Genomic DNA, 27,614 nt, shown 5'->3' with positions numbered 1-27,614 from the left:
ATTATTCGCTCTTGGATCTTGTACATATCGTGTATCACCCGTCTCTCCCTATTACTCCTATTTTTCTCAGAAGTTGGAACACCTTACATGATTTTACATTGTCTAAAGCTTTTTCCAGGTCTCCAAATCCTATGAATGTGTCTTAATTTTTCTTTAGTCTTGCTTCCATTATCGACCGCAACATCAGAATTCCCTCTCTGTGGCCTTTACCTTTTCTAAAGCCAAACTGATCGTCGTCTAGCACATCCTCAATTTTCTTTTCCATTCTATTGTATATTACTCTTGTCAGTAACTTGGATGCAGGACCTGTTAAGCTTACTGTGCGATAATTCCCGCATTTGTCAGCTACTCCAGTCTTCGGAATTATGTGAATGATATTTGTCCGAACATCAGATGGTATGTCGCCAGACTCATACTTTCTACACACCAATGTGAATAGTCATTTGTTACCACGTCCGCCAATGATTTCAGAAGTTCTGATGAAGTGTTATCTAACCCTTCTGCCTTATTTCATCTTAAGTCCTTCAGAGATCTCTTAAATTCTGATTCCAATACTGGATCGCTCGTTATTGTTGTGGTCTTCAGTCCTGAGACTGGTTTGATGCAGCTCTCCATGCTACTCTAACCTGTGCAACCTTCTTCATCTCCAAGTAACTACTGCAACCTACATCCTTCTGAATCTGCTTAATGTGTTCATCTCTTGGTCTCCCTCTACGGTTTTTAACCTCCACGCTGCCCTCTAATACTAAATTGGACATCCCTTGATGCCTTAGAATATGTCCTACCGACCGATCCCTTCTTCTAGTCAAATTGTGCCATAAATTCCTCTTCTCCCCAATTCTGTTCAGTACCTCCTCATTAGTTAGTGATCTCCCCATCTAACTTTCAGCATTCTTCTGAAGCACACATTTCAAAAACTTCTCTTCTTGTCTAAACTATGCCGGCCGAAGTGGCCGTGCGGTTAAAGGCGCTGCAGTCTGGAACCGCAAGACCGCTACGGTCGTAGGTTCGAATCCTGCATCGGGCATGGATGTTTGTGATGTCCTTAGGTTAGCTAGGTTTAACTAGTTCTAAGTTCTAGGGGACTAATGACCTCAGCAGTTGAGTCCCATAGTGCTCAGAGCCATTTGAACCATTTGTCTAAACTATTTATCGTCCATGTTTCACTTCCGTACATGGCTACACTATATTCAAATACTTTCAGAAAAGATTTCCTGAGACTTAAATCTATACTCGATGTTAACAAATTTCTCTTCTTCAGAAACGCTTTCCTTGCCATTGCCAGTCTACATTTTATATCCTCTCTTCTTCGACCATCATCAGTTATTTTGCTCCCCAAATAGCAAAACTCCTTTACTACTTTAAATGTCTCATTTCCTAATCTAATTCCCTCAGCATAACCCGACTTAATTCGACTACATTCCATTATCTTCGTTTTGCTTTTGTTGATGTTCAGCCTATACTGTCCATTCCGTTCAGCTGCTCTTCCAGGTCATTTGCTGTCTCCGACAGAATTACAATGTCATCGGCAAACCTCAAAGGTTTTATTTCTTCTCCATGGAATTTAATTCCAAATCCGAAATTTTCTTTTGTTTCCTTTACTGTTTGCTCAAAATACAGATTGAGTAACATCGGGGACTGGATGCAACCCTATCTCACTCCCTTCCCAACCACTGCACCCCTTTCATGCCCCTCGACTCTTATAACTGCCATCCGGTTTCTGTACAAATTGTAAATAACCTTTCGCTCCTTGTATTTGACTCCTGCCTTCTGCAGAATTTGAAAGAGAGTATACCAGTCAACAGTACCAAAAGCTTTCTCTAAGTCCAGAAATGCTAGAAATTTAGGTTTGCCTTTCCTTAATCCATCTTCCAAGATAAGTCCTAGGGTCCGTGTTGCCTCACGTGTTCCAACATTTCTACAGAATCCAAACTGATCTTGCCCGAGATCGGCTTCTACCAGTTTTTCCAGTGGTCTTTTAAGAATTCGTGTTAGTATTTTGCAGCCGTGACTTATTAAACTGATTGTTCGGTAATTTTCACACCTGTAAACAACTGCTAGTTTGGGATTCGAAATTTTATATTCTTGTTGAAGTCTTAGGGTATCTCACCTGTCTGATACATCTCACTCACCAGATGGAAGAGTTTTGTCAGGACTGGCTCTCCCAAGGCTATCAGTAGTTCTAATGGAATGTTGTCAACTCCCAGGACTTTGTTTCGACTTAAGTCTTTCAGTGCTCTGTCAAATTCTTCACGCAGTATCATACCTCCCATTTCATCTTCATCTACATCCTCTTCCATTTCCATAATATTGACCTCAAGTACATCGTCCTTGTATAGACTCTCTATATACTCCTTCCACCTTTCTGCTTTCCCTTTTGTGCTTAAAATTGGTTTCCCATCTGAGCTCTTGATATTCATACAAGTGGTTCTCCAAAAGTCTCTTTAATTTTCCTGTAGCCAGTATCTATCTTACCCCTAGTGATACATGCCTCTATATTCTTATACTTGAGCTCTAGCCATCTCTGCTTAGCCATTTTTCACTTCTTGTCGATCTCCTTTTTGAGACGTCTGTATTCCTGTTTGCCCTCTTCATTTAGTGCATTTATATATTTTCTTCTTTCATTAATTAAATTCAATATCTCTTTTGTTACCAAAGGATTTCTACTAGTCCTCATCTTTTTACCTACTTGATCCTCTGCTGCCTTGACTGTTTCATCTCTCAAAGCTACCCATTATTTTTCCACTGTATTTCTTTTCTCTGTTGTTGTCAATCGTTCCATGATGTTCTGTCTGTCTACAACCACTGGTTCTTTCAGTTTATCCATCTCCTTAAATTCCCACATTTTTGTAGTTTCTTCTTTTTTAATCTACAGTTCATAACCAATAGATTGTGGTCAGGATCGATATCTGCCCCTGGAAATGTCTTACATTTTAAAACCTGGTTCCTAAATCTCTGTGTTGCCATTAGATAATCTATCTGAAGCCTTCATGATTTTTAAACCAAGTGTTAGCTAGATTAAGTTATTTTCTGTGCAAAATTCTACCAGGCGGCTTTCTCTTTCATTCCTTACCCCCTTTCCTTATCCTCATTCCTTACCCCCATTCTTGGATCTCCAATCTCTTCTAAATCGACTCCTATTTCTTGTTCTACCACTTCAGACAGATATTTCCCCTCATAGAGGCCTTCGATGTACACCTTCTAGCTATTCGCTCTCTCCTCTGCAATTAACAGTGGAATTCCCTTTGCATTCTTAATGTTTCCACCCTTGCTGTTAATTTCACCGAAGTATATTTTGAATTTCCTATAAGCTGAGTTAGCCCTTTCGACAATCACTTCTTTTTTGATTTCTTCAACATTTTCATGCAGCCATTTCGCCTTAGCTTCCCTGCGCTTTCTATTTATTTCATTCTTCAGCGACTTGTATTTCTGTATTCCTGAATTTCCCTGAACATTTTTGTACTTCCTTCTTTCATGGATCAACTGAAGTATTTGTTCTGTTATCCATAGTCTCTTCGCAGTTACGTCATTTGTACCTATATTATTCCTTCCAACTTCTGTGACTACCCTTTTTAGAGATATCAAAACCTCTTCAACTGTATTGCCTACTGAGGTATTATGACGTGACAGCGTATCACGTCATTCCTTAGTACTTCCGTATCCCACTTTTTTTGTGTGTTGGTTTTCCCTGACTAATCCATAAACTTCAGCCTACTCTTCATCACTACTATATTGTGATCTGCGTCTATATGTGCTTCTGGGTATGACTTACAGTCCAGTATATCATTTCGGACTCTCTGTCTGATCATGGTGTAATTTAACTGAAATCTTCCAGTATCACTCTGCCTTTTCCACGTATACGTACTCCTCTTGTGATTCTTGGACAGAGTATTCGGTACTACTATCCGAAATTTAGCCTGCTTCTGATGTCCTTGCTCCGTGCGTCGTCGGTTATTTTAATGTCTTGGTAGTAGAATTCCTTAACTTTATCTACTTCGTGTCCACCAGTCCTGATGTTAAGTTTCTCGCTGCTCTGATTTCTGCTACTTCTCATTACTTTCGTCTTTCTTCGACTAACGAAATTTATTGCAGTACTCAATTAATGTTTCTTCTCTCTCATTTCTAGTACCAAGCCCATATTCTCCCGTAATCCTTTCTTCCAGTCCTTCCCCCACAACTGTATGACTATTAGATTTTTATCTCTATCTACTGAATTGCTCTTTCAGCTTCGTCATTTACTGTCTCTAGCTCTTCATCTTCAGCTTGCGACGCCAGTAGGTATACCTGAATTATCGTTGTTTGCATTCGTTTTCTGCCGATTGTGATAAGAACAGCCCCATCACTGACAGTAACACACTCTCTGCCCTACCTTCTTATTCACAACGAATGAGTTATGACATTCATAACGAATGAGTTATGACAGTGAACCGATAGGTTTGTACTGACAAGTTACTCTGTAACTGCAATATATGATCCGAAGATGGGCAGCTAGCCTGAAACCGGTCATTGAAAATATGAAAAAAATAGCGATCAAAGACTGAAATGCCTTATTTTTATTTAAAGAATGCACGCGGAAATCCCATTAAGACAATCATGTCTAGTTTTGAAAAAAAAAAAAAAAATGGTTCAAATGGCTCTGAGCACTATGGGACTTAACATCTGTGGTCATTAGTCCCCTAGAACTTAGAACTACTTAAACCTAACTAACCTAAGGACATCACACACATCCATGCCCGAGGCAGGATTCGGACCTGCGACCGGAGCGGTCATCTAGTTTTGAAAAATCCTACTCCAGTTATACCATTTTCTGCTGCTGTTCATATTACCCTATACTCATCTGACCAGAAGTTCTTGTCTTCTTCCCATTTCACTTCACTGACTCCTACTATATCTAGACTGAGGCTTAGCATTTCCCTTTTAAGATTTTCTAGCTTCCCTACCACGTTCAAGCTTCTGATATTCCACGCTCCAACTCGTAGAAAATTTTCATTTCGTTGGTTATTCACTCTTTTTCTCACGATCACCTCTCCCTTGGTAGCCTCCTCCCGTAGATCCAAAAGGGGGACTATTCCGGAATCTTTTGCCAATGGAGAGATCATGACACTTTTTCAGTTACAGGCCACATGTCCTGTGGATACACGTTATGTGTTTTTTAATGCAGTGGTTACCATTGGGTTCTGCATTGTCATGCCGTTCACCATTGCTGATTCTTCCATCTGTAGGAGCAGTTTCCCATCCCAAGGACAAGAGCGTGGCCCGAACCTCTGCCCACCCCTGTGCCCTTTTTGACAAGGCCAGAAAGAGGGTGACTTCTTATGTAGGAGGTCTTTGGCCGTCATTGAAGTACCGAAGGCATTTCTGTTACTAAACAAAGATGCTACCTCTAGACCAAGTGTGTTACCACCGATCCGTACAACAACGTAAACTGACAAACGAAATTCTATGCACAAAAATTGTGTAATAGAATTTTCATGAAATGAACCTCTCGCGAAGGCTACCGGCAGTCGTATGAATTTTTTTTTTGCGAACATTAAGGATTTGAAGCCATCAAAAAATCATGTAAGTCTGCAGGCTTTCGTGGCCGTTGTCATTGAAGTTAAAATCTTCTGGGTTATTAGGCAGCGTCATGTTTCTTCTAAAATGAACATTTTAGAAGAAACATGACGCGGCCTAATAACCCAGAAGATTTTAACTTCAGCTTCATCAAAAAATTGTCTACAGGCTAGCTGCTGATGGTCGTTTAGTAAATTCCCATTTTTCCGCTCTGGATGTTTACAGATGTCTAATTCTTCCGAAGGGTTCATCCTACGCCCTTTGACTTATGTGAGAAGGATCCCATTATCGTTGTTTTGCTTCTGTTGATCTTTATCTTATGTCCTCCTTTCAAGACATTGTCCATTCAACTGCCCTTCCAACTCCTTTGCTGCCTCTGAGAGAGTTACAACATTGTCGGCAAAGCTTAAAGTTTTTATTTCTTCTCACTATCCTTTAATTCCTACTCCAAATGTTTTTTGTTTTCCTTTAGAGCTTCCTCAAGCTACAGATTGAATAACGCTTACGATACGTTACAATCCTGCCTCACTCTTTTCTCAGGCACTGCTTCCCTTTCATGCCCCTCAGCTCTTATAATTGCCATCTGGTTACTGTACAAGCTGTAAATAGCATTTCGTTCCGTCTATCTTCGCGCTGATACTTTCAGAATTTCACAGAGAGTATTCTTGTAAACACTGTCAAAAGCTTTCTCAAAGTCAGCAAACGGTATGAACTTAGGTTTGCCTTTCCTTAACGTAACTTCTAAGACAGGACGTTGGGGCACACTGCCTCACACATTCCTACATTTCTTCGGAATCCAAACTGATTTTCCCCGAGGGAGGCTTCTACCAGTTTTTCCATACTTCTGTACAGAATTCATGTTAGTATTTTGCAACCATTACATACTGAACTGTCAGCACATGTTTTCTTTGGAATTGGAATTATTACGTTCTTCTTGAAGTCTGAGGGTACTTTACATCTTGCACGCCGGATGAAGAGTTTTGTCAGGGCTGGCTCTCCCAAGGCTATCAGTAATTCTAATGGAATGTTGTCAGTAGGGGGACAAGGTTCGTGCCAGTGCACGTTGCACTGTTGCCATATTTATTCAAGATGGCGGCGTGACGTCATCCAAGATGGCGGCATGTAGACTTGGCAACATCACATGACGTCATCCAAGATGGCGGATTTTGGTGGGAGAATAGTCCAATTGTGCTACATCCACTAACCTAACCTCAAGAAAAAATGGCAGGAAGTTTGGCAGGAAAATAGGCCAATTGTGTTATGTCCACTAAGCTACGCCTCCAGAAGAAAAAATGGCGGCAAGTTTGAATTCCAACATGATAATGCATGCAAAGACCATACTTGTCTTTATTATTATTCATTATCATTTATTAACATTCATTATCATTCATTGTCATTTATTATCATTCATTATCATTTATTATCATTAATTATTATTTATTATCATTTATTATTATTTATTATTATTGACCAGCCTCCACTAGAAAATTCCCTCCAAATTCAAATTCCAACACAATAATGGCGGCAAAACCTTACTTTTGTTTATTATTATTCATTATCATTTATTAACATTCATTATCATTCATTGTCATTTATTATCATTCATTATCATTTATTATCATTCATTATCATTTATTATTATTATTATTATTATTTATTATTATAGGCCTACCTCCACTAGAAAATTGCGCCAAATTCAAATTCCAACACGATAATGTCTCGAAAACTGTACTTCTATGTATTATTATCATTTATTATTTATTCAAGATGGCCGATTTTCTCGGCGAGAAAGCCATTTTCCTTACATGCACAACAAAAATCTGTCACAGGTTCAAGTCCCAACACAGTAATTGATCACACGTACGAACTTTCTCCCTCACTTATCTTTTTTCACTGGTAGCCTATCATAATCGCGTCAAATAATAAACTGCTATTACAGTAACGTAAGTCACGTCTTTTGATTTTGCGGGGGGGAAGGGACTGAAGACTTTATTTCAAGCAGTGCGTTCATCACTTGTTCTCCAACACAGTCAGCACACACATCCCTCATATCGCAGTGCAGCCACCACGACGTCCGTGCTCCAACTGAATTAGTTCAAATCCTCGCCACCCCCTGGCGAGCGCGCGGAGACACTGGCTACGCCTGTCACGTGAGGCGGCCGGCCACTCGCGGTGGACTGGCGGCACGCTGGGGGCGAGCCCAGCAATCACTCCCACGTCGTAAACATGTTTTCGCTGGACACGCTGGAACTTGCCGAGTTTGACGCCACAGTGTACCCCTGTCCGCTCACCACATGTATTCGTCGCCTCTGCACGTTTCCCGCCAAAACTGTCTGCCTCGGAGCTGAATCACACAACGGTCGACTGTTCGCTGCCACACTTTTGGCGCCACGTTCAAACCTGTCGATGCCGACCGCTCACCGTCCACCACGTGTCACTGTGCGAGCGAGAACGCAGTGCTACACTTTTGACAGCAAAGTTTGCTCAATAGTGGAATCCGCCATGACTATATAACAGCACGTTTAATCCGCACTAGAACGCCTGCTAATTTACTCGCTCTCGCGCGTGCATAATAACTGTACAATCGCTGGGCCGCCGCCCCGCTTACGTCACACACCCTCCATACACGCGACAGACATAGCCTTCTGTAAATACCTGGAAAATGACTCTTTATTTAGACATTACGGTCATGCAGGTGTGTTCCAGCTGACTTCTCCATGCTCACACAGCGAAACTCCAGAGCGCAGCAGACGTACGCGCGGCCGGCTGAGCCCGCTCCATCGGCAGCTCCCTGGTCGGCTGACGTCAAGCGGCCAGCGGTGCCCGCACACCCCCATGTCCAGCGAGCCAGGTAGGGGGCGAGCGGCGCCTAAGGGTCCCGCCACAAAGGTTCAGCCGCGCCAGTCTCAGAGTCCGACTACGTAAACATCTTTCCGCGCCCGCGAGCACTTAACGCTGGACAGGATGGAACCTGTCGTCCGCGTGTTGGACAAAGGATATGTTTGCCGCCAGAGTTTCACTGACATGACCGTATAACAGCGCGTTTGCTCGTCACGAGAACGCTCGCTAATTCACTCTCATCACCCCGCTATATTAAATAATTCAATTTACAATTTCATATACGTATGCAAACGTGTTCAACTCCATAATTTCAACTACTTTTCGAGGACGAGACTGCCACCTCCTCCTCCTAGGAACCAGCGCCAAGTTTGAAATCTGCCAGTAAACAAAGCTTACTTGCGCTTCCGCCACCAACCTAAGAAAATTGTTTCAAACTAAGCCACCAGCACTCAACCTCTTCGTACACGTTTCCGGTAAATGGACTCACCCTGCACTAGGTCCATGGACCGAGGAACGAATTTACTTTATTTAGGAATGGAGTACATGTATCACACCGACATGTCCCACATCATACAGACCTGCAAAACACTCCTACATAACTCATTTATAATGTTCTAGACACACGCTTGCTAATTGTAAACAGTTAAAAATAACCTACAGACTTATGCAAACTGCTCGTAAATAATGCAAAACATTCACCTCCAAATAGCCAAACAACTGCTAATTTTCGGAAATAATTTCAGTGCATAGGCTGATGGAAGGAAGAACGAGTGTACTTTATTTATTTGCGACATATCTTTTTGAAACTTTTAATTCTCATAGGTTTCGATATGTAAGGCTGGCATAAGGCAGTTTCTGAACTCCAGTAGTGCACTACACTTGGCAACACAACCACACCCATCAAGATATTCATTACAGTCCAGACCTGTAACTCCTCTACAGATAAATTTGTCCAGTTATTTGTCTACTCACTCACATTCTGACCAGATTGCCGTTGTTGCGCAAAAACAGCACAGACTGCGCTGAGCTGCTCGGGGAAGTAAGGAAGGGCTGCACTCTATTTATTTGGAGCCCTTTTATTTAGTCGTGGAGTATATTTGTCACAAAACACCCACACTGATCCCACTGTGGTCATCTGACACAGGCCATAAACACGTAAACAACTCCTAATTTCACCACACAATAGCAAACAGCTCTTAAATAATGCAGTACACAATATCAGCAGACAAGCTCTGTATTCTTAAACTCTCCAAATAAAGCACCGCACAGTGCACAGACATGATCGCAAAATAGTGCAACAGACGCGCCACAACACCACCAGCTGCCAAACAGACCAAAAGTCTCTGCTCGGCCTCCCCCAAACATGACCTCAACACAGTCGCATTCGCACCTATCACCGGAGAAATTGATATCGCCTATGCGCCTTAGATTAGGTTCCAAGGCAGGTCGCGCGCGCGTGCGGTCGCCGGGGAAGGGGATTCCAGCCAAGTTCAGCTTCCGAGCGCTCGTGGACAGCCGACGCATTTCAAAGCTTCATTGTTCTTCTCATGTATACCGCCGGCGTCTCAGGTCTGGACCTGCCTTCACGTCTATTGGCAGAATAGCTCATAGCTCGTTGACACACGCGATTAACGCGGCCGGGAAAACATTTACTACTCTCATGCAACCGAGATGGTGACGGAAAACCAATCCCTCTGATCTGCGCTGCAGGTGCGTGTAATCATTGAGAACACTCTATTTACTTTTTTCGAACAACTTATTTAACCATACATTGTATCTATCACGCTAACACAAAACACCAATCGCAGATGTGCCCTGGGCCATGTTGCACAGCCCACAGACACGCACCCAATCATAATTTCAGTACACACTATAGCAAACTGCTACTAAATAATACATCACACAGATGTGTAGATACGCTCAGTACTCGTAAACCATCCTAATAACGCATAGCAGAGCCTGCAGATCCGCTCGCAAAATAACTCAGCAGGCGTGCGCAGGTACCCCCACTCTGCACCCTGCCCACAGGATCGTGAAGTCACCCATCCGCCTGATTTCAGACCTCGCACAGCCCCTGCTCGGCTTCCGCAAGCGCGGTCAACGCGCTCGTCAGCGGCCAGAGCACACACATACGTCCGTCCAGGACCGCGATCCCGAGCCGCGACCACCTAACGCGGGTGAAAGTCAACTTTACATCAACGTAGCATAATTCCAAACGCTAGACACATCATAGCAGCACATGTCTTTACCTCCTATAACACTGTAGCACACTGCATATTGCTCCTCACACGACATTACATGGCCCTTTAACTAAATATAACTACACATCCCTGCTCTCGCCTCGTCGGGTGACCAGCTATCTAAAAACCTTCTCAATATTATTCTTACTTTACAACATTTTTTTTTTAAAAATAAGATCTAATTTACATTTCCCACCGCACCTAACCTCATACCCGTCCCGCCATCAACATACGCAAACGTCCTCAACCCTATCTTGACACTCATGTATCACCCCACTAACCATGCCCATCAATCAATTTACCATTCTCATCCCCTCTTTTCGAATTACAAACGTAGCCTCTAGCTAAACACCAATCAACTCATCTTTCTCGCACTTTCAACAGTAAAATTAATTTTACACACACCCAGAAATACCAAACGCAACTAAAGACTCAAACTTTTATACAGAGCATCAAGCACATACGACACTCACACCAATATTCAAAGCCTGGTCCATATTTACCACCTCCACCTTCAATTAAATATTATTACCATTGCCACAACATTCTACCAGCGTTAGATTTGTACCCATTTTTCCGCTCTCAACTGTTGTCACAAGCGGTCGAATATCACTATCTATAGATTGCATAAATTTCCACATAAAAAAAATCTCGCCCCCCCTCCTCTATTTAGAGACTCCTATATCCGAACACATAGCATCATTCAACTATCACTTGCTCTTATCTAATAACTCATCCATCAGGTCTGGGGGCAAGGTCATCTCTTTCTTTCTTTCTTTCCTTGTTTCAGCAGCAGGCAGCTATTTTTTTACAGTGGTAGATAAACTGCGCCATCAAGCTAACATCACCATTCGCGAAACATATCTTCAAATATGTAAACACACTTACTCAATTACACAGCGGTCTCGCTGAGGACATAACCTTCAATATTACAGTTTTTAATCCAATAACCACCGAAACAAGTAATAAATGCTCAAACTAATGCCGTAGTGCCTTACAAAGGGAGTGTCCGAGCGCCGGCGGCGGCATGTCAAAGCCACATAGCTGTCCATCTAAACAGCCGTCCACTCAGCCCCAGGACCAGAATGCTGAAGTGGGCTCTCCCTATACCTGCTCTCCAGCTGTTGCCTAACGACATACAGTGCACAAATAGATTCCTGAATAGCGCAGATCTCTATCTCCCCCTTCCATCTCCAACAGGACATGTAAACAGTGTCTCCCCCAGCCAGCGAACCCGACGTCATTCACCCTTTGCTGATAATTTCCACTCGCATATATAAAACCATATTCACTCCTGCCAAAACTCACTTAATAATAAAAAAGCATTCTCCCTTTCTAAGCATGGATGAGTATACGTTTATCTTCTGCCATCTGATCTCTGCAATTTAAGTCGGAGAAAGACATATCTATTACCCTCAGCAACCTGTCTATAAACAGAACGATCTCAGTTACTACAACAGGACCTTGTTTTGACCATTCGCCGGAAATGCGCGCAATGTTGTACGCCTCAAACTAGGTACAAGTACAACAGATCCTCAACACGCTATCATCTTTATCCCCTACCATCAAACAGTGAAAAAGTCATGAAGGCACCAATGCGATCCACCTCCAGTGCAGACAAACGGAATTCACAATACTCCCCCCGAATAACTTAGAGTGCAACCATCCAAGAATTCCTAACAGCTCACCAAATCCAACACCTCAAACTACAAATGGCTATATGAACAAGATCATATTAAATATACATACATGCTGCAGAGACACCTTTAAAGTTTGATAACCCATACTCTAAGCGAATGGCCCTTGTTCAAACAGTATTTTCTAACACGCTTTCGCACACTGCATTTCGTCTTTCTGCTGTGACTTCGAAGTCATTGTCTGATTCTAAACAGACATTAACACGAACTGATGCACGGCCTCTCACAGGAAACTATACCTTGCACCTAATAAATCATACTCTTACAGTCGACAGCATAACATTGAATGATTTTAAATAAAGGACACTGAAAGGTGGCTACACTGAGCCACTGCGCCAGAGATTGCGCCAAAGAGTATTATTCAGCCGCCTCCACAGTGCTTTGGGAGAACTCGTAGTAGTCAGTGCTTGTTGAGATGTGCTAGTGAAGAGTGCTGGTCGAGAACTCGTAGCAGAGAGTGCTTGCTGAGATGTGATATTGGAGAGTTCTGGTTGAGATGTGGTAGTAGCGAGTCGGTGTGGAGATATTGTAATGATTAGAGTGCTTTTCATCAATATAAATTAAGGTAACAAACTACTTTTCTTTTTTTTCTCATTATTTCAATGTCCTGAATAATGCGTCATTACAGGTTCAGTCAACAAAGCATCTGGCTTGTGTTCTTGTATTAGAGTGTAATTCTGCTTTCCTTATGCAATTATAGTATTTCTATTTTTTAATTACTTCAGTATAAATGATATTTAAAACTTCTTGTCTTGTTGAAGAAGAACCGTGCCAGATGTGTACGTTGAGTCACACTCCCACACACAGAACAGCTACACTTGAGCTTTGTTGGCTTCGTAGGTTTTATAGTTGCTGGGGACTTAAATAATTAATTGTATTAACGAAAATTTTCATTTCATTCTTTGTTGTTGTTCTATGCAGTCAGATAGCGTAATAATACTAGTTAGGGCCAACCGTTTACGAGACACAGCGTAATCGGACAGACAGCCACCAAAATTAAAAATTATTTTCAAATGTAATAATAATTAAGCCCCCATGCACGTGGCGACCGCTGCTTCGGATCGTCCCTTGGAATCTTCTGACTGTAAAAATAGTAGACAGTAGTATTGTTGTAGTAATTTGTAGTTTAGTAATTGTAGTCTATTTTGCATGTGTAGATTTGGTAATTAGCATTCTTCTAATGGTATTTTTCAAAATGTAATTTTTATTGCCTTGTATACGCGTTTGACGATTTAGTGCAATTATTTCAATTGTTCGTTAATCGTGTTTGAGTGAATGGTATTGTTGGAGATAAAGAGTCATTGTGTGTAATTTTCGTACAGTGACGAGTTTTGTATGTTTTGTAAATGATTACGCGATCGATGAAAAAGGCAAAAATGATGAATAGTGAGAATGACGAAATTGTTAACATGGCGAACTCGCCAACAGAGGAAAACAGTATGATGGATAATGAAGTGGAAAACAATGTAATAAGTCGGGAAAATAGTCCGGAACCATTTCAAAATTTTTCTCAATCAGAAAATTCACAGAATCCGAGATTAACGACAGAAGATTCTGGAATAGTATCGAACACAGATAGCCTTATGGCTATGCAGAAGGAAGTTAGTTTTGCGGGAAATGTTAGGGGCGAAAAGAATTCTGAACAATTTAATATGGAGCAGCTGATGAGTGCTATATTAAATTTGGGAGCACGTATGGAAACACGGTTAGACTCACGAATAGGAACAATGGAAACACGGATGGGAACAATGGAAACTCGGTTAGGATCTGAATTTAAAACAGAGATGGGAACAATTAAAACAGAGATGGGAACTTTACGATCTGAATTTAAAACAGAGATGGGAACTTTGGAAACACGGTTAGACTCACGAATAGGGACATGTTTCAAAAATATGAAAGATGAATTAAAGAAAGAAATCAGAGAAGAAGTACAACCAATTTTGAATGCTCACAATAATAGATTAATTGGAGTAGAAATCAGACAAAGGGAACAGGATAGAGAACAGGAAGAAAGAGATCGCGTGATAGTACAGAAATTTTTAGAGTTAAATTTACAACGTGCAAAAGATAAGGAAGAAATATTTGAGAGAATCGAGGAATCCGTACCAAATGACAGATTAAATAATCTAACACAACAATATGAACAGTTAACTTCCAAATGTGTCAATACTGAAACCCGAGTCACGACACTTACGGAAGACGTAAATAAACAGAAAGAACAATTAGGTGACTTATCGGAAAGAGTTGAGGAAATTTCAGATAAAGTGACAAATCTTAGTTTACATGGGGACAGAGATTTGGATGATACAGCACCATTGTCATTTGCAGAAACCGAAGAGTATCAGAACATAAATAAACATGTTGAAAATCAGGGAAAATTTAATGAACGCGTTAAAAGGGAAGTTGAGGCATTACGAAAGCAAGACAAACAAATTGAAGGTGAAATCGTAGGAAAAGACAGTAGAAGAAATTTAGAATCACAGATAGCAGAGGGCTTTGAAGAAAGTAATTTGTTTCATGTACGGGATGCAACAAGAGAGCGCCAGGCGCGCGAATTTAACAATAATCGTCATTGTGACTGGGACAGACACGGTAGGTCTTTGTCGCCACGAGGCGAAAACTTTGACTATAAACACTTTTTGACTGTTCGGAAATTTAAGATCTTCCGCAATTCTAAGAATGACATACATCCATGTGCATGGTTAGATCAATTTATGTACGCACTTCCACCAAATTGGCCACTAAGTTACAAACTGGAATTTATGTGTGGATATTTAGAAAACGAACCGGCGACGCGGATGCGCGCACTCATTAGAGATTGTAATAATCTAAATGATTTTTATCATGCATTTCTATCGGCATATTGGTCCGAAAACACGCAAGACAGAGTCAAACACAGTCTTATTATGCAGCGTAATTTCAAACAGTCTGAGTTCCGCACGCCGGCAGAATATTTTGAAGACATGATTCGAAAGAATCAGTTCCTTTCCAACCCTTACAGCCCGACTGAATTAATTCGCATTTGTTTAACTAAGCTGCCACAATCCATAAGACAAATTGCTTTAGCCGGAAGATGTAAAGACGACATTGAGTCTTTTAAGACTTTGCTACAAGAACTCGAGTATGACAATGACGACGGGACTTCCTGTAATTTTTTCAGTAACAGTAATTACAATAGATTTTCAGAGAAAAGGGATAGTGGTCGGAACGGACGTTATAGCGGTAATTTTGAGAATGACAGACGAAACAGACAGGACAATAGATACCAGCCTTATGACAATAACAGACGTTCTAACAGAAATTACACAGACAGTTATAATAGCGGTAATTCGTACCGGAATGATCAATCATACGGAAACAGTAATCGGTACCATCAAGACAGAAATTATTCATACAATAATAGAAATTCCTTCTACAGAAATAACCAGGGTAGTAGATACAACAATAATTTCAGAAGTGACAGTAGAAATTATACAAGGAGTAGTCATGCAGACAGACAGGAAAATAGAAATTTTTATAACAGACACAACCAAGAATTTGCATCTAACAGACAGGAGGGACCTAATTGGCATCCTCCACGTGACAGAACTTCAGAGAGACAAGTGCAAATAGTAGAAATTGATCCGCGAAATGACGGGAATAATCAAAGACGTGACGCAAACAATCGACAATGACTTGAGCTTCGGCTTCTGGCAGCAATATAGACGGTTCAGAAAGTAATGACACTACGACTTTACACTACGTACGCCTGGAAGACATGAGAGACATTTTGTTAGACGAAAAGGAAAATAATGTAGACGCATTTTTACATACTGTTATTGAAGTATGTGTGGGTAAGAATAAGTTCACTGCAGTTTTAGATTCTGGGAGCCCATTGAATGTCATTAGTGAACCAGTTTTTCGTATATGTGTAAGAACTATTGCTTGTCCTGTGTTACCTGTTTCTAAAACTATAATTCGAGGGGCTATTTCTGGAAAAAGTGTGGAAGTTAAACAACAGACCAACTTAAATTTCATTTGTCAAGGATACGAATTTTCTGCTAATTTTATTATTGTTCCATTACTCAGTACCCAAATCATATTAGGTATGGAGTTTCTTAACACACATAAGGCAATTTTGAACTTTAAAGAAGGAAGTGTGAATTTGACTGTTGCCGGAATGCCGAAATGTTTGAAATTTTTCGAGTGTTTAACAAGATCTGAGTCAGATACAAAATGTTTAAGGTTTCTTACTTCTGATGTTTTCGTTTAGCATTATGACGACAGTGTGTTTATTCATGACAATGACAATAGATACAGAGACGCGATGGATGATATAATTAATAGCGAAGAATTAATTAATGAAAAGGTTAAGAAAGCTGAAGTGCCAGATGACGTTGCAAGAGAAGAGCTGCACCAAATTTTGATTTCACATACTACAGTGTTTAGTCATCACACAGGAACTATACAAGGCTTACAATATTTTTTTAAAGTAAAAGAACACACACCATTTCGCGGGAAAACGTACGCTATTCCTTTGGCTTGCAGAGACAAGGTTAAGAATGAACTTCAGTACATGTTAGATCAGGGCATTATTGAGCCTGCAGTCTGTCCTTATACCAGCCCATTACACGTTGTTCTTAAAAAGGATGGGTCAATTCGTTTGGTTCTGGATTCCAGACAGAAAAATAATATCATCATTCCTGAAACTGACCGACCACAAAGTTTAGATGAACTTCTTCAACATTTTCATGGAATTAAAGTTTTATCCACGATTGATATGTGCGCAAGTTTTTGGCAAATAGAACTCCACCCTGATTGTAGAAAATATACTGCCTTTTTAGCCTTTGGTAACTGTTACCAGTTTCGGAAATTACCGTTTGGACTTACTGTATCTTCAGCAGCATTCATTCGTAGCTTAAATGAAATTTTACCTGTTTATCTTCGTGACAATATTACTTCATATGTTGACGATATTCTTATTGCTAAACGTTCTTGGAGTGAGCACAACAAAATTTTGGATTCATTATTACGTATTGTTGCACGAGTTGGCATTACAGTGAACTTAGAAAAATCTGAATTTGGTCGTTCTCAGGTGAAATTTCTCGGTCACATTATTTCTACAGAAGGTATTCTTCCTGATCCAGAAAAATTAGACGCTATTCGTAACTATGCTGTTCCTACCACAAAACGTGATGTTCGCAGTTTCCTTGGTGTCTGTAATTTTCTTAGACGCTTTGTTAGATTGGACGATTTGGCCGCACCTCGTTTATGTGAACTATCTGGAAAGAAATCTAATTGGTGTTGGGATGAGGAAGCTCAATCAGAATTTGAACAACTTCGTGATGCTTTAGTTGCTGCTCCACTTCTTTCACATCCGGATTTATCTAAAGATTTTTGTTTGGCGACGGACTCATCATACAAAGGCCTACGTGCACATTTATTTCAAGAGATAGAAGAAAACGGCGTTGTAGTACAGAAAACTATTGCATTTGGAAGTCGTGTTCTTTCTAAATCAGAAAAGAATTATTCGATTACGGAACTTGAAGCTTTGGCTGTTGTTTGGGCTTTTACAAAATTTCGGACATTTTTGTTTGGCAGACATACTAAGGTTTATACCGATCATCGAGCTCTGGAATTTCTTATGTCGACAAAATTAACTCACGGCAGATTGTCACGATGTGCGTTGTACCTACAGGAATTTGATTTTAGTATTGTTTACATACAGGGTTCTTCAAATATTGTTGCTGATGCTTTATCACGTGCACCTATGGGTTTGAAACAAAGTGCTGAAGAGGACTGCATAGAAAACAATTATTGTTTGATGTATATTCAAGGTGTTGCGTTTGAGAACTTTATTTCGTCTTCGCTCCAGGACATCGCTAAGGAGCAAAATAAGGATCCAATCTGGAAGGACATTAAGGAGAAGTGGAGGAGAAAGGAAAGCGTAGCGATTAGACAGCATTATTTAGTTCGCAATGACATTCTTTTTAAACGAAAATCGGTCGACAACTCTGTTTGGTTAGTTTGTATTCCTGATGAGTGGGTTAATAAGCTGATTTGGTATACGCATTTCAGTTATGCACACTTTGGTCCCAGAAAATGCTTTCATAAATTACGGGAAAATTGCTACTTCAGTAATATGGAAAAACGTATTCGATCTGTTCTTGCCAAATGCAAATTATGTCAAAAGGCTAAGCCGCCAACAATTTCTCACAGAGCACCGTTGTTTCATATCATTCCAGCGAAATTAAAGGACATGGCTGCAGTCGATTTGTTCGGTCCAGTGGTTCGTTCTACTAATGGTTTTGCGTACATTTTCGTAGCAGTGGAGTTGACGTCAAAATATGTGTGTTTTACACCGTTACGCAAAGCAACAGCTCGTTCAGTATCTAACGCTTTCATCAAAAAATTTTCTTAAAGAAGTTGGTCATGTTGATAAGGTTATATCAGATAATGGATCACAGTTTCGTTCTAAAATTTGGCTTCGTACTCTACGGCGTCGTAAAATTAAACCAATTTTCATTTCACTTTTTCACCCTCAATCTAACGCTTCAGAGAGATGGATGAAGGAAATCAATAAATTGTGTCGTCTTTATTGTCATCAGAATCACAGAACGTGGGATCAGTATCTTCATATTTTTCAAAACATTCTGAATGAACTTCCTAATGATTCAACTTCTTTACCGCCAATACTGATATTAAAAAACAAAGCACCGACAAATCGCATATCTGAAATCGTTCCTTTTCCGCCTTCACGGAAACTGCGGCATTCTGAAGTTGTCAACCTGGCTCTGCAAAATATTGCATCTGCGGCTGCTAGAAGAGAGAAATCAGCTAAGCGTCCTAGTGGTTTAAAAATCTTGTCAGTTGGTCAAAAGGTGTTAATTAAGTCTCATCGTTTGTCTCACAAAGGAAAAGGGTTGTGTCGCAAATTTTTTCTGCTTTATAACGGTCCATACAGAGTTCGCAAAATTATTCATGATAACACTGTTGAAGTAGAAACTCTTAAATCACGATGCTCTAAGGGAATACATCATATATCTAACGTTAAAATTTTTGTGGAATGATATACTTTTGAAAAATTTTTGTGGAATGACATACTTTCGAGAAACCAACAGTTTACGTAAACATGGAGAGAGTACAAGGATACCGCGCTTTGTTTTGGCGGCGGCACATACTCAAAGCAACAGTCAAGTCTGCGCGCCACACAAGGCAGTCGTTGACCGCGAACAATTGCTTCCTACGTCACGCGCCTACAGCTGATCGAGCGCTCAGTGCGAATGTGCACTGACAGCCGTAAACAAATACACAGTCTAATTTCTCCGACTAAATTCAGTATAAAGCTATAGTGACTTGATGAATTATGTTATTAACGTTCAGTATTTTTCAGGATACGGTTCTATAAAATATTTAAAAACTTCAGGTAAATTCTGTGTGTCTCCGACGTTAAGAGGACTTGCTATCGAGAAAATTTCAGAAAGAATGTAATTTCCAAGAAGAAACTAATAAACTAAAAAGGTAACTATTAATTGAGTTTATTTTTTCAGGTAACATATTTCCACTTAGGTACGTACTTTAGACGTAATTTGCTGCTCGCGATTACGTGATTCATACTTTGTGCTAAATTTCATGTTCTATGAAATTACTTGTGAAGCGACGTGCTTGTGTACGTTAACTGATTTTGACAATGTTTATTAGTGAACTGGACTGTTATTTGTATATATTATGCATCGCTTGGCTGCACTGCTTTTTCACTGATGTCATATTTTTTTTATTATGTGCCTTATGTGCTTATTTATTTAAATTATAATTGTAACCTGATTAATTGTGCTGATGTGGTTAGGTATGTAAGTTATACTTTGTGATTTATCTGCTTGCGCCTTCATGTTTACTTATTAATATTACATACGAACATTTATTTGCTTATGCTGATATGATGCTAATGACCTGTTTATTATGTAAGATATATGTTTACTGCTATGCGTATGGATTGCATATTTATACATTTCTGTTTGTCGTCACAACTACTCTTTAATTTGGTATATAGAAATGCTGATATACTGTGTACAAACGTAGAGTTTAGGTCACACTATTGTATTAATTATAGATTGTTCGCTTGGTAGAGCCTCGTTGTAAGAATTGTGCTGCATCCACTTGTTGACATTCTGTTCACTACTGGTATATTTACTCGCTATTGCTTGTTTTGCTTACGCTCAGTGCCTTATATTTTTAAGATAAGAAAATGAACTGCTATAATTCGACATAAACGACATTAGTACAAGAAACTTCATAGAAGTCACATGAGCTGGAGGTTTTATGGAAGCTGTATAAATGTATGCTAATAGGAAGGAAGCTAACGACATGACATACCAAAACTAGGTTTAGACCATTGACAGTTATTACACTGCATTTTTCGTGAGCAATTGAAATAGTAAGTGACACTTGACACAAAAAATACTCCACATGTTTGCTTCTGTTTGCCATAATTCTTGAAGTGGTGTACACACTGTGAAATATTATGATCATTCACACTCTGTAATCGCACTTAATTACTGAAAGTTATTCGAACTAAGTCTGTTAGAGGTCATGTATGCATTTCTTTTGTTTATAATTCATAATGAGTAGAAGATTTGGGTCAGATGGATTACACAGAGGTTGTGTGTTGACAATGTGTCTTCAGATTGTATGGGATGATGAGGTTTGCACTAGGATTTTATCTGTACTTGTTCGAGGAGACTGACTAGAGGAAAGTGTTGTTATGGAAGTGAAGTGATATTGGTAATAAGGTTTATATGTGTCGACGTATTGAAGAGGTATTATTGAGGTATTATTGAGATTATATGAAGTTGATGATTATTGGAGTTTTTGTGGACAAGAGGTAAGGTAAATGATATTGATGATAAGATTTATATGTATCGATGTAAGAGGTATTATTGAAGTATTGAGATTATGTGATGCTGATGATTATTGGAGTTTTGGTATATAAGAGGTAAAGTAAGTGAGGTGCATATTTTTTTTGTTGGTCTATATGGAACAAGGAGGATGAAGATAGCAGACTAGAATACTAAAGTGGAAGGAAGATTGTCTACACACACTTGTTAAATCAGTAAGCAGTACATATTTTTTTTTGAAGAGAGGAAGTATTTGCATATCTTGGCACAATGACAGTTGTTCAGCAACAGTACATTTTGATCTGGCTTGGCAAACATTGGTCTTGACATGATGACTATGACGTTGACTTAACTATTATTGACTGTTATACATTGCTGCCACTACTACTTGATACACATGATGAACATCAAATTTTGACAGAATTGCATTTACACAGTTAACACTATTCAATTACACAGTAGTACTTAATGTGGATGAAAGATGAGTGAGTGTGTTTTGTGTGTTTTCCTTTCCTAATCCTACCCACCTATCTCCTAAATATTATTTTATTTGTTTGTAGTGGCTTGCACTGACACCCATAAATATTATAGGTTTACTGATATTTGAGTATTTGTAATAGTTAAAATGACAATTATCTGACGTCATTTGTGTGTTTGTTATGATTTGTATGTTTAGTGTAAAAGCATTTGTATGTGGATTCAAACTATTGTTCATGCCTGAACTGTCTGATTAGTGATGGTGAATATTATGAACTGTTACCTGCACTTTTTCAACATAATGGAGGCCACTTAGAAATGTTTAATTTCTGCTGATGAACTGTGTGATTAGTGATAGTGGATATTATGGACTGTTACCTGCACTTTTTCAACATAATGGGTGCCACTTAGAAATGATTAATTTCTGCTGATGAACTGTGTGATTAGGATAGTGAAAATTATGGACTGTTACTTGTACTTTTTTTACATGATTGGTGCCACTAGGACATGCTTAATTTCTGCTTATAAACTCTGATGAACAGTGTGATCAGTGATATTGAATATCATGGACTGCTCTCTGGACCTGCTCATCATTGCTAGGTGCCACTAATGGAACTGCTTCTACTGAAATAATGTCACTTGTTGCTGTGTGTACCTGCTCAACATTGCCGGGTGCCACAGATGGAACTGTTTCTACTGAAATAATGTCACTTGTTGGGGTCTGCACCTGTTCAACAATGCTGGGTGCCACTGATGGACTGCTTCTACTGAAATAATGTCACTTGTTGGTGTCTGCACCTGTTCGACATTGCTGGGTGCCACAGATGGACTGCTTCTACTGAAATGTTGTCACTTGTTGGTGTCTGCACCTGCTCAACATTACTGGGTGCCACTGATGGACTGTTTCTACTGAAATGATGTTACTTCTTGCTGTCTGCACCTACTCAACATTGCTGGGTGCCACTGATGGACTGCTTCTACTGAAATGTTGTCACTTGTTGGTGTCTGCACCTGCTCAACATTACTGGGTGCCACTGATGGACTGTTTCTACTGAAATGATGTTACTTCTTGCTGTCTGCACCTACTCAACATTGCTGGGTGCCACTGATGGATTGCTTCTACTGAAATGATGTCACTTGTTGGTGTCTACGCCTGTTGACCATTTCTGGGTGCTACTACTGGAACTAATCATTGAAAGCATTTTATGTGAACATTTGTATAAACTGATTTTTTGTGTATTGTGTGAACTATTATGTAAAGTCACATGTATGAAGAGAATTTGTATTGCTTACTGTATTTTATATACACTCCTGGAAATGGAAAAAAGAACACATTGACACAGGTGTGTCAGACCCACCATACTTGCTCCGGACACTGCGAGAGGGCTGTACAAGCAATGATCACACGCACGGCACAGCGGACACACCAGGAACCGCGGTGTTGGCCGTCGAATGGCGCTAGCTGCGCAGCATTTGTGCACCGCCGCCGTCAGTGTCAGTCAGTTTGCCGTGGCATACGGAGCTCCATCGCAGTCTTTAACACTGGTAGCACGCCGCGACAGTGTGGAAGTGAACCGTATGTGCAGTTGACGGACTTTGAGCGAGGGCGTATAGTGGGCATGCGGGAGGCCGGGTGGACGTACCGCCGAATTGCTCAACACGTGGGGCGTGAGGTCTCCACAGTACATCGATGTTGTCGCCAGTGTTCGGCGGAAGGTGCACGTGCCCGTCGACCTGGGACCGGACCGCAGCGACGCACGGATGCACGCCAAGACCGTAGGATCCTACGCAGTGCCGTAGGGGACCGCACCGCCACTTCCCAGCAAATTAGGGACACTGTTGCTCCTGGGGTATCGGCGAGGACCATTCGCAACCGTCTCCATGAAGCTGGGCTACGGTCCCGCACACCGTTAGGCCGTCTTCCGCTCACGCCCCAACATCGTGCAGCCTGCCTCCAGTGGTGTCGCGACAGGCGTGAATGGAGGGACGAATGGAGACGTGTCGTCTTCAGCGATGAGAGTCGCTTCTGCCTTGGTGCCAATGATGGTCGTATGCGTGTTTGGCGCCGTGCAGGTGAGCGCCACAATCAGGACTGCATACGACCGAGGCACACAGGGCCAACACCCGGCATCATGGTGTGGGGAGCGATCTCCTACACTGGCCGTACACCACTGGTGATCGTCGAGGGGACACTGAATAGTGCACGGTACATCCAAACCGTCATCGAACCCATCGTTCTACCATTCCTAGACCGGCAAGGGAACTTGCTGTTCCAACAGGACAATGCACTGTCCGCATGTATCCCGTGCCACCCAACGTGCTCTAGAAGGTGTAAGTCAACTACCCTGGCCAGCAAGATCTCCGGATCTGTCCCCCATTGAGCATGTTTGGGACTGGATGAAGCGTCGTCTCACGCGGTCTGCACGTCCAGCACGAACGCTGGTCCAACTGAGGCGCCAGGTGGAAATGGCATGGCAAGCCGTTCCACAGGACTACATCCAGCATCTCTACGATCGTCTCCATGGGAGAATAGCAGCCTGCATTGCTGCGAAAGGTGGATATACACTGTGCTAGTGCCGACATTGTGCATGCTCTGTTGCCTGTGTCTATGTGCCTGTGGTTCTGTCAGTGTGATCATGTGATGTATCTGACCCCAGGAATGTGTCAATAAAGTTTCCCCTTCCTGGGACAATGAATTCACGGTGTTCTTATTTCAGTTTCCAGGAGTGTATTAGGTTATCGAAAGGTCAGTGCAAAGCCAAAATTTTAACTAATTATGTGATATTTAGGTATTAATATTATCTTAGTAGTCAGTGCTTGTTGAGATGTGCTAGTGAAGAGTGCTGGTCGAGAACTTGTAGCAGAGAGTGCTTGCTGAGATGTGATATTGGAGAGTTCTGGTTGAGATGTGGTAGTAGCGAGTCGGTGTGGAGATAATGTAATGATTAGAGTGCTTTTCATCAATATAAATTAAGGTAACAAACTACTTTTCTTTTTTTTCTCATTATTTCAATGTCCTGAATAATGCGTCATTACAGGTTCAGTCAACAAAGCATCTGGCTTGTGTTCTTGTATTAGAGTGTAATTCTGCTTTCCTTATGCAATTATAGTATTTCTATTTTTTAATTACTTCAGTATAAATGATATTTAAAACTTCTTGTCTTGTTGAAGAAGAACCGTGCCAGATGTGTACGTTGAGTCACACTCCCACACACAGAACAGCTACACTTGAGCTTTGTTGGCTTCGTAGGTTTTATAGTTGCTGGGGACTTAAATAATTAATTGTATTAACGAAAATTTTCATTTCATTCTTTGTTGTTGTTCTATGCAGTCAGATAGCGTAATAATACTAGTTAGGGCCAACCGTTTACGAGACACAGCGTAATCGGACAGACAGCCACCAAAATTAAAATTTATTTTCAAATGTAATAATAATTAAGCCCCCATGCAACACCCACAACACAAGGAAAATACAAGAGCCTGCTGGCGTTGTAGCCACTTCCCTCGAAAGTGATTGACCACCTCTACATTTAAACTCATATGTCGCAGTGACCAAATAGTTTATAACTCTGCATTCAATTTCTAGTAATTGGTCATTTTTGCACACAAGTACAGGATCACCGTTTTCGGTGCTAGCAACCCTGGAAGTTGCGGTCCATCAACCAAAATTTCTCCCCCAACTCAAGCAAGCATTGTCAGTCGATCATTATGTCGTACCCAATGCACAGATGCGATGGATCAGACACCACCGATCTACTGAAATATTATCCATCACAGCTGATATCGCGAAATATTTTACAGTAAGTCCAATACTGGCCAATCATGTGACAGCTTGTTTTCTTAATTTCAGTATCATAGCTAAACCATACATCATCTAGTTTGCAAGTATCATTGCGACCATTCATAGATGTCTGCTCAGCACGTCCATTCACACTTAATTCTCGAACACATAAAGACGATCAAATTATACCAGACAATGCTATACATATTTCTAAGACCTCGCGCATAGTACTCCATCAATCTCTCTGCGTATGGCGGAGCTATATAGTCCTCTTACGTTAAAAGACTATCCTCACCTCGGCATTGACCTACCTAACCCGCAACATCGCTACCCAATTATTCCTCAACCGAGTAGACGAATACAGCTACACTCCACCTCTCTTGACTGAATAGAGCTTTCCTAGTCCTAATCCATCCAAGTGCACCACATTTCTCGAAATGTAACCAAGTCTTGGAGCTTAGCACACCATATTGATCTATAGTAACAGATCTCAAAGTGCCTTAATTTAATAACATACAGTTAAGAAGAACAAGAACGGAGCGATTTTTATACACAACGTAGCTCGATAGATTTTTAAGCAAATCATCCAATGTATCATGTGTAAAGTATTGTTCTAGAGTCCATGATCGGTGCATCGAAGGTTCCGGTAGGAGAGAGAGAGAGAGAGAGAGAGAGAGAGAGAGAGAGAGAGAGAGAAAACATAAACACACACGCACTCCTAAGACTAGAACGTTCAGCACTTAAAAACGGGCAATAACCTTAGATCGTTTACTTTTCCGTCCTGTCAGACATACATCCTTCTCCCCGGTCACCTTACGCTGATCTATCTCTACCCCAATCGTAAAACTTTTCCTTTCTATGATACGAGCCCAATATAGCCCTGCGGGCACGTCTAGTGCCCAATGATCACACCAGATCACGAGTCAGAAATAATACTATTACTCCATCAAGTCTATATAAAAAATGATAGTTATCAGCAGCCAGTACATCCTACAAGCAAAGAGATACGTATAACAGCAGCGTCCAACATGTGAAAATTGAAAGTCATCCCGTCACCGACTCTGTAAACACCCGTCTGTCGGGTAAGTGTGTACACAATGATTACAGCGCCTCACAAGTACCCACAGCTATCTTAGTTATGACGCTGAAGTCTCGATTTTACACCAAGCATGCGACAGGGTGGGGATCGCGTAAATCAAAGTGCAGTTAGAGGAATGTGTCTACCTTCATCACACATGAGACAAGTCCTCTGATGACCGACGGGTTCACCGTTAACGATCGCAAGTAGAGAGCGCTTTAAACCACATACCGAACACGTAGCCGCACACGACTTGAGCGCTGGCTATATCACGTGACTAAAGCATCCAAACAGAATATTAGGAAAAAAAAATCTACCTTCAGTAACTTGTCCTTCTCTAGAATAAATGAGTCAACGTTTGAATCGTACCTAGTAGCAGCTGTGTCTCAATCGATCATCTCGTACACCCTCTGTTATGATTTAACACAGATGTGAGTAAGTTTAGACGTGAATGATTCTCTGTCCTCCTGAAAAGCATCAAATACAGTATTAAACTCGCGTGTATCACTGCTACCTCAGTAGACATACACTATAATACGAACTCAACGAGAAAACATTGACTGCCTTCCTTATTCGGCTCGCTTCGAAGTCATCGTTTTCCAGCATTCCTCTTGTTGACGCATACTTGACTCCATGCCCAAATCCCCCCCCCCCCCCCCCTGTGAACCAGAATATAGGCAAGTTCGTTCTCATTTTCACCGCATTTCGGTGTATATTAGGTTAGTTTACATCTACACGCTAATCAGTTTTCGCATTTCTTTCGATTTTATGTCAGATCCATCCATGCGACCGCGACATAAGTTATCGTTCTGTGTTCTAAAATTTTCTCTATATGTAACCAAGGCGTACCCAGTCACCTCCACATTCGGAGAGCGCTTGCTGTGATTTCTGTATCTCTTTGTACATGCGCTCCTCGCGGAAGGCTTCCAGGACCCGGTCCCATCGGCTGGTGGACCAAACTTCGAGCATAGAATACTTCTCCGGACGTAACGCGTGCTTGGTCCACCCGCGAAGCTTATCACGGATGCTGCGTATGGAGGATCCGCCTCTCGGACACAGCTCCGGATATATACT

Source organism: Schistocerca serialis, chromosome 10, assembly GCF_023864345.2.
Source record: "Schistocerca serialis cubense isolate TAMUIC-IGC-003099 chromosome 10, iqSchSeri2.2, whole genome shotgun sequence".
Lineage (NCBI taxonomy): Eukaryota > Metazoa > Arthropoda > Insecta > Orthoptera > Acrididae > Schistocerca > Schistocerca serialis.
Note: the sequence above shows the minus strand (reverse complement) of the source record.